Raw genomic sequence first — 12,133 nt, forward strand, 5'->3', positions numbered from 1 at the left:
CCCCCCAACCACCAGCTTGGTCACTTTCCCGGCGCACGAGCTCGAGACGTGGAGAGAGCTGTCCAGTGCTGAAATGCCCAAACAAGTTTCTTCCCTGATGTCAGTCAGTGGCACGAGCCACTTGTCCAACACATTAAATGTTGCTTATGCGCTGATTGAATTAGCGTTGATGGTCTTTTTCATTCCTATAGTCATTTATTATCCAACCCGTCCATGAGTCCACAGTGAGAAGCTGTGGAAATGGTGACTTCAGGTTACCAAGTGCTCAGTGTTTACTCTCGATCATGCGCACTATCCGGCGCCTCCTCTCTCGTTGGCAATGCCGTGCGCCCTGCACGTGCAGTCGGTAGCTGGCTCATGTGACGCTTGAACAATATTCATGCACGCAGGAGTTAATGTCAGAGATGGAGGATGTCATGGTGCGCGCACACACACAAAAAGTCCGCTTTCCCCAAAAACAAAAAAAAGATGACATTGTGTTTTTGCATAAAAGCCCTGAGTGATAGCTGTGGGCATTTGTCTGCGTGTGACATGGCTTCAAGATTGAGAAATGTGTGTTTGTGTGTGAGTGTTACTCTTAATATCCTCTCTTTAAAATGTATTTACTTAAAAACATCAGTTTACCCCCCACAAACACACACACACACACACACACACACACACACACACACACACACACACACACACACACACACACACACACACACACACACACACACACACACACACACACACACACACACACACACACACACATATACACGCTCACACACATACACACGCATACACACACACACACACACACACAAACACACGCACACACAAACACATACACACACACATACACACACTCACACACACACGCACACACACACATACACACACACTTACACACACTCACACAGACGAACACACACACACACACAAACACACGCACTCACAAGCACACGCACGCATGCCAACACACACACATAGACAGAAAGAGAGAGAGAGAGAGACAGAGGGAGAATAACTAATCTCCATAGCAACACCAAATCTCTGGTGGCTTCATCACTCTTTGAACTTCATCTTCTTTAGGCTTATTTGTGTTGATCTGCCTGTAAGGAACAATTTGCCACGACGCGTTCATTTAAATACAGTTCGTGAATATATCTGATACTGTGTTAGCCATGATCCACATTACAAATGCAGACTGAGGGGAGTAAAGAGCAAGGGAAGTATGAGAGGATGGATGGAACCTGAAAAGACAAATGGATTAAGGGGGAGGACATGTGCAGGACACATGTCTTACAGGCAGCTATAGTCTGTTTCAGGTGTGCAGTTATTTATATATACCTTTTAACTACTAACAGGGTTTAGTAGTCACAATAATAACAATAAAAATAATGAAATCTTTCACTTTAACAATCTGGTTGAAATGACCTTGAAGCAATGAAATAAAGTAAAATCAAATTACACATTTACACATTATCATATGTATTTCCTTTTTATTCACTGTGTCATCATTCGACAATGGCATATTGGAGTCATTGAAGGTAAAAAAAAACAATTGAAAAGAGAGAGAAAGAGAACCAATGTAGGTAAGTAATATTCTGAGAAAAACTTGGATATTGGTAAGTGGTAAATGTATGACTGAATACTGGATGAAGACTGGATCAACCTCATCACACCACAGACACCACCTAGTATATTTCCTTATTTCTAAATCTGATTTTCACAGTAGATTAAGTCATCCACTGCAGGCATGAGGCAGTCTGTGGTGTGATAAGGTTGATCCAGTCTTGCAAAGTGAAGCGATGTGATTCCTTAACAAAAACAAATCAATTTTTCGCATTTTTCCCAAAACTGAATGACTTCATAATCTCAGAGAATATCAGTTTCCTCATAAATCTGTTCGTTTTGTTACTCATAAATATACCACTTTGTAATCCTCTCAGGTAATATTTTCTCAGATTGTTAACCCTCTCTCTCTGTTCTATCATTTAATTTACATTTCTTTATCTACAATAGCACTAATACACTGTCATATAATTCAATAAAAAAAGAATAAAATGTTTAAAGGACAATTATTTAGCTCCTTTGCTCTCACCGTAATTCTGCAGCTTTGTCAGTGGAAGGTAAAAATAACTGGTGTAACAACGTTTATTGCATTTTACTTTAAGCATTTTAAATCTTCCATATATTTCACCTCTGCAAGCATGAGTGAGCTAGTGTGTGTGAATGCGTGGGCAGCTACTCCCTCAGTATATACACATTATACATGTTTGTACATGGACATGAAGGTGGGCTGCATTTTTTTTCCCTCATCATCTCCCCAGATGTTTGAATATAAACAATCGTTAACAGCTCCTTAGAAGAAGACCACATTAACAGTATGTGCAGTGATACACCTACTACCCTGCCCCTTTTGTTGTCACCCTGCTATCCTCAGTGGAAGTGCTGTCCCTGAGCATGTCATCCTAATGGCTCTCTGCATGTAGGAAAAAGCCTTTTGTTGCTAAGTAGGAGAAAGAGAGGAAAAAGAGGGAGAAAAAAAGGAAGAGAGGGAATGAGAAATCACCCCTCAGCTAGAGAAGGAACCCTGTCAGTGGTCACGTGTATACTCTGAGGTTCCCAGGGTTGGAGGGGCTGTTATGCAAGCAACAGAATGCTGATGGCAGAAGCACTTAAGAAGTCCTGTTAGCAGGTGAGGGGTCCTTCCGACTCCCCCGTAAGCCACTGCCCTCTGGCTCTGTGACTCTGTGTATATGCTGTGAGCTTGTGCGCCATTACATAACATCACAATTCCCACGGTCAGCAACACAATATGGAACTCCCTTGTTACCGTAACTTTGCCTTTTTTTGTTTCCCTTTAAATGCCTTTACTCTCTGTCCATCCATCGTTCCATCCTCACTGCTGCACACAAGTCAGCCTCAGTCCTCCTGAGGCTCTGTTTTGAATGTGCCTATTTTCAACCAAATTTTAAATTTGAATACATCCTCAACAGTTTGCACCCCTGGATGCAGCTCTTTACGACTGCTAAAGGCTTGTGATGACAGAAGGGAATCACTCCATTTTGGCAGCTGTGACCCCGATCTGTCTGCTCTATTCAGTTCAACTGCACACTCAAAGGACCTAAGAGCAGGGCATTTTGTCGAGGTGATGATATCATGCCCCTGTTTGATGGGGATGATAGGGATGGTGATGATGGTGATGAGAGAAGAATAAGAGATGTGTGATGAGAAGATAATGTGAGGAAGAAAATGAAGATAAACAAATGTCATGGGTGAGTGTTTCTGGAGCGTGGGAGTGTGGGTGTAAAAATAGGTCTTAGCCCTGTGAGCTACAGAACAAACGCTCCGCACCGAAACGCTAACTCACACAGACACTCACATGTCCCGACACACACATACACTCACTTTCATCCACGCTCTCTGTCACTCCCACCCTCTCCCGCTTTATCTCACTCTCAGTCACGTGGCCACAGCATGGAGAGTGACTGAGTGTGTGTAAGTGTATGTGTATATGTTGACATAAAGGTAAGAGACACGTTTGATGATAACATGGACAATATCGGTCTAACCTGAGTGAACTTTTAACAGCATTAAGAAGTAAACATGGCTGATGATGGACACTACAAAGAATTCTCATCTCTGTGGTGCATTTGTAAACAGACATTACAAAAGCCACTTCAGGATTTTTGCTCCTATAACAGTGATTTAAAAAGGTTCGAAAGACCACTCACTAATATAAATCCATCAGTTTTTTTCTGTATAATTCAGATATCAGGGCCAAGATTTCCTTTTTCATGCATTGGTCATTGTTAGCAACTGAATGAGAATGAAGCTGGATATGAGAGACGATGTATCTGTAATGTTGCATGTTCTCCCCGTGTCTGCATGGGTTTTCTCTGGGTTCTCCGGCTTCCTCCCACAGTCCAAAGACATGCAGGTGTTTATTGCCTGTAGGTGTGAATGGTTGTCTGTCTCTGTTTGTCTCTATGTTCCCTGGGATAGACTGACATCCTGTCCAGGGTGTACTCCCAGATACAAAAGCTTTCCTGAACATCTTGTGCAGGAAAGCTTTTGTATCTGTGCTGCTGCTTTGGGGAAAATTAACTCCTCTGAATTTTGGTGATTGGGAAATTGTGAGCTGATGGTACTTCTTAAGATCACCAAAGGTATTTTGGAAATCATCCCAGGCAATGTCTATGCAATCTCAATGTTATATAAAGACAAAAGCCCTTTACTTTATATATATGAATCTTATATTTCAATACTTTATTATAAGAAAAAAAAGAAAAGAAAATAAAAGGCATTTTCAGGTTCAAAAATTGTCATCAAAAGACAGAAATGCCTAAGCATTAGGGTTTTCATGATAGTAGAAATTCTACTATCATGAAAAAAAAGTCCATACCAAGAAAAATGAAAACACATAACTGTAGTGTGTATATGACAAACATGTTCAAACTCTCTTGTTTGTTTTTTTATTTCTGTGTACATTAAATTATTCCATGACGGAGGTTAAACCTTGGATTCAGTTGGTGAATCAGTTGTTGTTAGTCAGGTTTCTCCACAGTGTAAACAGGGATCTGGTCCATGCTAATGTATTCAGCTACAGTCCTGTTTATCTTCTGTGTTTCTGGTGACTTGGCTCCTTATTAGCACTGCTGATTAAGTAGAGTTGGTAACAGCTGTTGCTGGTTGACTTTAAAGGAACATTATTGTGTCATCCTGTTAAAGTAACATCTCTTAACATTAGACGGGCAGGACTGATGACGTTAGCTGCTTAGCTCTGCCGTTAACGTTAATGTTTATTATTATCCACTAGTCGCTATCTTAATGATAGTTTGAGCTTAACAGACGTAACTGTTTAATACTTCAATGTTAATTGTCCAAATGGGAACTTTACTGTATGCTGCCCTGTATGCTAAACACTTCCAAACGGCACTTTTGCTTTGTTCATTTTCTACTAAAACCGGTGGTGAAGGTCCTCTAGCAGCAGTGCTAGCTGTGTTTTGTCAGCTCAGTGTCAGCCTTCATGCGCTCAGAGAGATGAGCTGTAGCTTGTGTCTTGTTTTGGCGATACTTTTGGAAGTTAGTATCTATTCCGATGCAAATTTTTAGTATTGATTATTTTCTGAGTATTTCTTTGACAACCCTATTATGCATATTTGTATAAATGCATACACATATTAACATTATTGATAACAATGCCCCAGATACAGTTAACATCTAAACGAATAAGCAGCTAGATAGTCAAACAGGCATCAGGGGAGAAAACAAACATTTGTCAAAGGTTACAGAGGGCTGGTGAGCAACGTACTTACGTTATGAGCAGACCCAAAAGATATTATGATGCAATGCCATGATTTCACCATCATATATATGAATTTTAAAAGAGTAATTGTAAGTTTGTTGTTTGTATTGTATTTAGGAGTCAATGTTTCCTTTGTGAGGGAGTGAGAGTGAGTGGAACATTCAGTGACCCCAAAATAGTGATCGTTTCATCAGTCATTGAAACCATCCAGACCTAAATACTTGAGGAACTGTGTTGGATGACAGATTAGGAATTAGTGAAAATGCAGATGTCGTTGTGGAAAAGACTCAGCAGTGTCTTTTCCACAACAACATCTCCCTTGCACAGCTCGATACTGAACAGTCCTCAAAATAGAATACAAGGTTATCAACAACTCTACCCTTTATACTTTAGTGCTAAAGCCATCAGGCATGCATTTTAGACACTACTGTATGTAAAAGGAAGTTTGGTTTTATTCCAGAAGCAGAAATTAAATGGAAGAAGGAAGAAGAAATGGTCTGTGAAGAAGAAATGCACGTGTTAAGGTTAATTGATGACTCTAAATTGCCCGTAGGTGTGAATGTGAGTGTGAATGGTTGTCTTACGTCCGATGTCATCTGGGATGTCAGTGGTTGAAGATGGATGTCAGCAGATTTCTGCATATGAAGGCAGAAGGATAAAATAAATAAAAAAAGCGAAACCACCTAGACGATAGCCAATGTGTTCCGCCTCCTTTGCTCTCCACACAGACTGTTTACCTGCATGTGATTGGTTAATACTACTCTGATCTATAAACAGAAACCAGAACACTTCTGATACCAAAAATCTTGTCACATTGCCTACAGAGTCTGCATTCATTTGCACATATCTCTTTAAAGAGGTTAGAAATCCCCTGATAACAGACAGAAGGACTGAGTGACTGATGGACCAACTTACCAATTGTCATCCCATTCAGTCAAAAACAGTGTTGTTTTTGATTCTGCAAAATTCAAAATTGTAACACTCAACCTTTTGGACTTGCAGAGGCAAAGTTCCAGTTTCCTTTGGGCTGTTTTTGGATCCCTATTGTCTCTGCAATCCAGCGAGGAGCTTAAATAGGACTGTTCTGGACCCTGCTCAGGCTATTACCAGGCCAAGTACATGTGGTTCTCTACTCATGTGAAATATCATCCAAGTTATCCAAGATCGCAGCTTCTGCTTCTCTTGGCTGGCTTATTGTATATTGTCGCACATTTGTTCTCCAGCCATCTCCTGTTTTGTTTTTAATATGTGAAAGAGAAACTTCTGTACGCTGTATCCTAAAAAAAAGATGCCAGAAAAACATTATTGTTTTGCCACTTCCACCAAACACGTATATGAGTACCTAGAATGTCATCACCCCAAAAAGACCTTATGGGTTGATTGTGCAAGTATCTAAATACACCAAAAAGTAAGGTGACATAGTTAAGAGCCCCAAACTCCACATAAGAAGGAATGTTGAGGTGGTGGATGGACCAAACAAAAACCGGAAGTGTGAAGCCAAAAGTGATCTTTTTCAGAGCCTACCTAAGTCTTTTTGATGCCTTAACGTAACCAGGGGTTAAAGTAAGCCGGTACTGGCCAGTACTGCGTACCACTAAAAGATTTGGAGGCGGTACGCCATACCTGAAATAAAAATATACTGTCTTTGAAAAAATTGCACTTTCAACTTGACAACACACCTGTTAATGTCAAATTACCAGAAGCAACACGTTTCCCCCAGTATACATGCATTTAACTTGTTTACGAACTGTCTCTTAATTGTGTCTGAAACTTCAGTGCAGCGTTTCACTTGACGGACAACTAGCGAGATAGTGCACGTACTTCTCATCCATCCTGTGCCAACATGCGCAGCTGGTTTCCAAAGTGTTTTAGTAAACAGACGTTTGTTACAAAGTCTCCCAAATAAAAACAACATACAGAAAAATATTTTGATGTTTCAATATTCTCGTTTTTATGTGTGTGGTGTTTAACTGGACAGACAACGAGCTACACAGCACGTGTACGGCTTGACCAGATCTTGTGCCAACATGTGCAGCTGGTTTTCAAAGTGTTTTAACAGACAGAAATTTGTTTCAGAGTCTGAGACTTTCACATTAGCAGTGTGATAAAAAGTACTAGTGATAAGTCCTGGTGGATGTTTGATAAGTAGACTATAATAATATGATAGTTCCGGCAAGAAATGAAAACTACTTTCACCCCTGAACGTGACCATACATTTTTGCTGCCTAAACTTAAGCAGATCTGTTTAAAAACGTCCACGTGATCAGCACTATCAATGTGATCAAGTTTCAAACTTCCCCCAAGTCCCATTTCACAGCATTAAAATGGAACGATCTCATATGTTGTTTTAGCCAAATTCTGTTGTTTATGAGGACGTGTTGGATCACCTGGCAGTGTACCACTACCATTTTTACAGCAAAAACTGTTAGGGTAACCAAGCAAATAACTGACAAAAAGCTTAATTTTCAAGACAAGAAGACTACAGTAAAATTCTGGCTCCCATGTAAGTGCCAACGTTACCCACATAATACTGGGCCTCTAGCTTGGGCACAGCAGGCATTACTCTCATTAAGAGACTTATCCAGTAATACAGCTTCAGAAGGAGGCAATTACTCTGTTTCTTTAAACACTGAATAAACTGCACATGAAGGAGGCGTGATGAAGTCTGCATACAAATATTAAACACACCCACACACACACACACACACACATACACACACACACACACACACAAAATCCATGAATTTAACAAACACTGAGAATAATATTGTCAGTGCAAGTGTGCACATGCAGAGGTCACAAGATGAGGATGAATGTTGCAGCTGAATTCTTAAAAAAAAGGATGCATGATGCAGCTGAATTATTAAAAATCCTAAGAAATGCCTGAGTGAGAAAGAAGAGGAGTTGAGGCAAAGAGGCTGAAAACTGAGGCTTTATAAAGAAAAAGAGACATGGAGACAGGGAGAGACACACAGAGAGGAGGAAGAGAAAGCATGAGTCAGCAGTGTGCCAGAAAAAGGGAGTTGAGAGACAGAGGAAGGGCTCACAGGATTTAGCTATCACTGGAACCCTGACAAAAGAATTTCTGCACTCACTTTACTGTGACTGTTTGTGTGTGTGAGTCTGTGTGTGTGTGTGTGTGTGTGCGCGCGTGCACGTGTGTGTCATTTTCTCCGCAGGGTGTTTACCAGGACTTCCAGTTCTGAGGATTTTGTGTAAAACCGCAGCAAAGCACTGGCTTCTATTTCTGCTTTGAAAGAGATTTGCTGAACAGTTTTGCTCAAAGCATGACATAAATACTTGGATCTCAAAGGAATTGACACCACTCTCAAGTCTGTGCAGTATGCTACAGCCAGCAGTTAGCCTAGCCTAGCATGGAGGCAGGAGTAAATAGCTAGCTAACACATTAACAAGTTAATGCTAATCAGTACAAAAACAGAAATGTAAAAATTGTAATTTGCTGTTTTACATCATGTTATTTCAATTACAAGGCTCCAGTGAGCACTGCCCCTAGCTGCTGGCAGCAAATAGTTACAACACCTAACTTCCTGTGGAGCCACAACTTGAAATTTTGACATTCCTGTTTGTGTTCAAATTAAACAAATTCACATTCATGAGTCAGCTTGAAAACAGATAGCCTGGCTCTCCTCAAACTTGAAATAGAACCAGGCTACCTGTTTGCCATTAGTCATTAGCTTATTATTGCTACCCGTCGGCCATAGTTGCATTGTTAATCTACAAATATCAGCGAGCTATCAATCCACTCATTCAACGTCTTTTTGCTCCCATGGGCACAACACTGACATATACAGGTATGTTGATATGGCTTTAACGTGTTTTAGCAAACAGTTTTCTTTCACAAATATGGCAGTTACAGAGCAACGTTAGCCATGTTTGTGTCCACCCTTTCCTTTTAGCTCTGTTCTGTTTAGCTCTGTTTAGCTCTGGTCCCCACCAACTCCTGAAGGAAATATCTGTCTCTTCAGCTGCAATGCGCCACTATGTTCATTAGCTAGTCGCTAACTGCGTCTTCCTGCTGTTTGGTGCTGGGCCCAGTACATGTAGCAACAAGCTAGGGGATTTTGTAGCTGCTTTGACGATGAGCTGAAAGTTGGGCTAGCCCTTGGAATACAAGTAATGTTGTGTTACCCATTGTTAAAATGTGTTACCCATTGTTAAAATGTTAAATATTGATTTTTGCTGCTAGATATGCAGCTAAAATTATACAATATAATTCATGCTGTCAGTCACAACAGTATTCTTGTAAAATAGAGATGCCAATGGTCTCTTGAATGTTTTGTAGTGAGGATTTTTTATTAAAAATAACTGTAACAAAAATTTTCGAGAGATCTTCAACTCACACCTCCGGCGGAGCTTTTCTGGCATCCCTGTGGAGGTTGGTGGCATTGAACCAGAGAGGGCAATGTTCAAAGCGTCCATTGCTTAAGCTGCAGCGGTGAGCTGCAGCCTCAAGGTCTTAGGGGCGGTAACCCTCGAACACTGTGGTGGACACAGGTGGTCAGGGAAGCTGGCCGACTGAAGAAGGAGGCCTTCCGGGATATGTTATCCAAGAAGACTCCGGAGGCAGTTGCAAAGTACCAACGGGCCAGGAGGGCTGCGGCCTCTGCTGTGTCAGAGCTAAAGCAGCGGGTGTGGAGGAGTTCGGAGAAGTCAAGGAGAAGGACTTTTGGGCGGCACCAAGGTGCTTCTGGAAAACCATTCGACCCCTATGGAGGGGGAAACGGGGAACCGTCCAAGCTGTTTACAGTAAGAACGGGACACTGGTGACCTCAGCTGCCGAGGTAATCGAGCGGTGGAAGAAGCACTTTGAGGAACTCCTTAATCCGACTAACAGGCCCTCTTTTGTAGAGGCAGAGCTGGAGGCTTTTGTGGAATCATTGTCAATATCTCTGGCGGAGGTCACTGAGGTAGTCAAACAACTCCACAGTGGCAAAGCCCCAGGGATTGATGAGATTCGTCCAGAAATGCTGAAAGCTTTGGGTTTAGAGGGGCTGTCTTGGTTGACACGTCTCTTCAACATTGCGTGGAAGTCTGGGACAGTGCCAAGGGAGTGGCAGACCGGGGTGGTTGTTCCCCTATTTAAAAAGGGGTATCATACTTCTCAGCCTCCCTGGTAAAGTCTATTCCAAGGTGCTGGAAAAGAGGGTTCGTCCTATAATCGAACCTCAGATTGAAGAGGAACAATGCGGATTCCGTCCTGGATGTGGAACAACGTACCAGCTCTTCACTCTCTCCAGGATCCTGGAGGGGGCCTGGGAGTATGCCCATCCAGTCTACATGTGCTTTGTGGATCTGGAGAAGGCATATGACCGGGTCCCCTGGGAGATACTGTGGGAGGTGCTGCAGGAGTATGGGGTGAGGGGGTCACTTCTGTGGGCCATCCAATCTCTGTACACCCAAAGCAAGAGCTGTGTCTGGATCCTCAGCAGTAAGTCGGATTCATTCCCGGTGGGGGTTGGCCTCCGCCAGGGGTGCCCTTTGTTACCAATCCTGTTTGTAAATTTTGATGGACAGAATATCGAGGCGTAGTCGTGGTGGGGAGGGCTTGCAGTTCGGTGGGCTGAGGATCTCGTTTCGGCTTTTTGCAGATGATGTGGTCCTGATGGCATCATCGGTCACTGACCTTCAGCAGCCGAGTGTGAAACGGCTGGGATGAGGATCAGCACCTCTAAATCTGAGGCCATGGCTCTCAGCAGGAAACCGGTGGATTGCTTACTCCGGGAAAGGAATGAGTACTTACCTCAAGTGAAGTAGTTCAAGTACCTCAGGATCTTGTTCACGAGTGAGGGGACGATGGAACGTGAGTTTGGCCGGAGAATCGGAGCAGCGGGGGTGGCATTGCAGTCGCTCTACCACACTGTTGACAAAAACAGACAAAAAGAGAGCTGAGCTGAAAGGCAAAGCTCTTGATCTACCGGTCAATCTTCGTTCCTACCCTCACCTATGGTCATGAAAACTGGGTCATGACCCAAATAACGAGGTTGCGGGTACAAGCGGCCGAAATGGGTTTTCTCAGAAGGGTGGCTGGAGTCTACCTTAGAGATAGGGTGAGAAGTTCAGCCATCCGTGAGGAAACCAGAGTAGAGCCGCTGCTCCTTTGCGTTGAAAAGGGCGCCTCCCTAGGGAGGTGTTCCAGGCACGTCCAGCTTGGAGGAGGTCTCGGGGAGGGCCCAGGACTAGGTGGAGAGATTGTATCTCCACACTGGCCTGGGAATGCTTCGGGAACCCCCAGTTAGAGCTGGTTAATGTGGCCCAGGAAAGGGAAGTTTGGGGTCCCTTGCTAGAGCTGCTGCCCCCGCGATCCGACCCTGGATAAGCGGTTGAACGAGTGGATGAGTCAGTGAGTATAACAAAATGAGCCAGACTGGACTGGAGAAGTTCACCTTGTATGTTACAACTCCTTTTCTTGCAACACCTGGGAGCCCAGAGAATATTTATGTGTACTGCAATATTAACAACTCCCTGCCTTAGCGGATACATATTCACACCTAGAAATAAGTCTTTAAGGGAAAAAGGGCACAATGTCCTCTACAGTTGGCTGGGACTGGTTTTATGCTGTACCTTTAGGGCTTGAAGCTAGAAGCCATATAAAAGACACAGGAGACTCATTTTCTTTTGGGGAAAAAAAGCAGGGTAAGAGGTGTGAATGAGACAAATAGACAATGTGTGGAAGTAAGAAACTAGACAGACAAATGAAGAAGAAAGAGACAGGGAGAGGAGCGTGAAAAATATATCTCAGCACTACATGTTGTATCACATGTACTGGATTAAGAAAGTAAAAAAGTCATTTTTTTGTATAATTAACCCTTCCAC

This window comes from Echiichthys vipera, assembly GCF_963691815.1.
Source record: "Echiichthys vipera genome assembly, chromosome: 2".
NCBI classification, from domain to species: Eukaryota; Metazoa; Chordata; class Actinopteri; order Perciformes; family Trachinidae; genus Echiichthys; species Echiichthys vipera.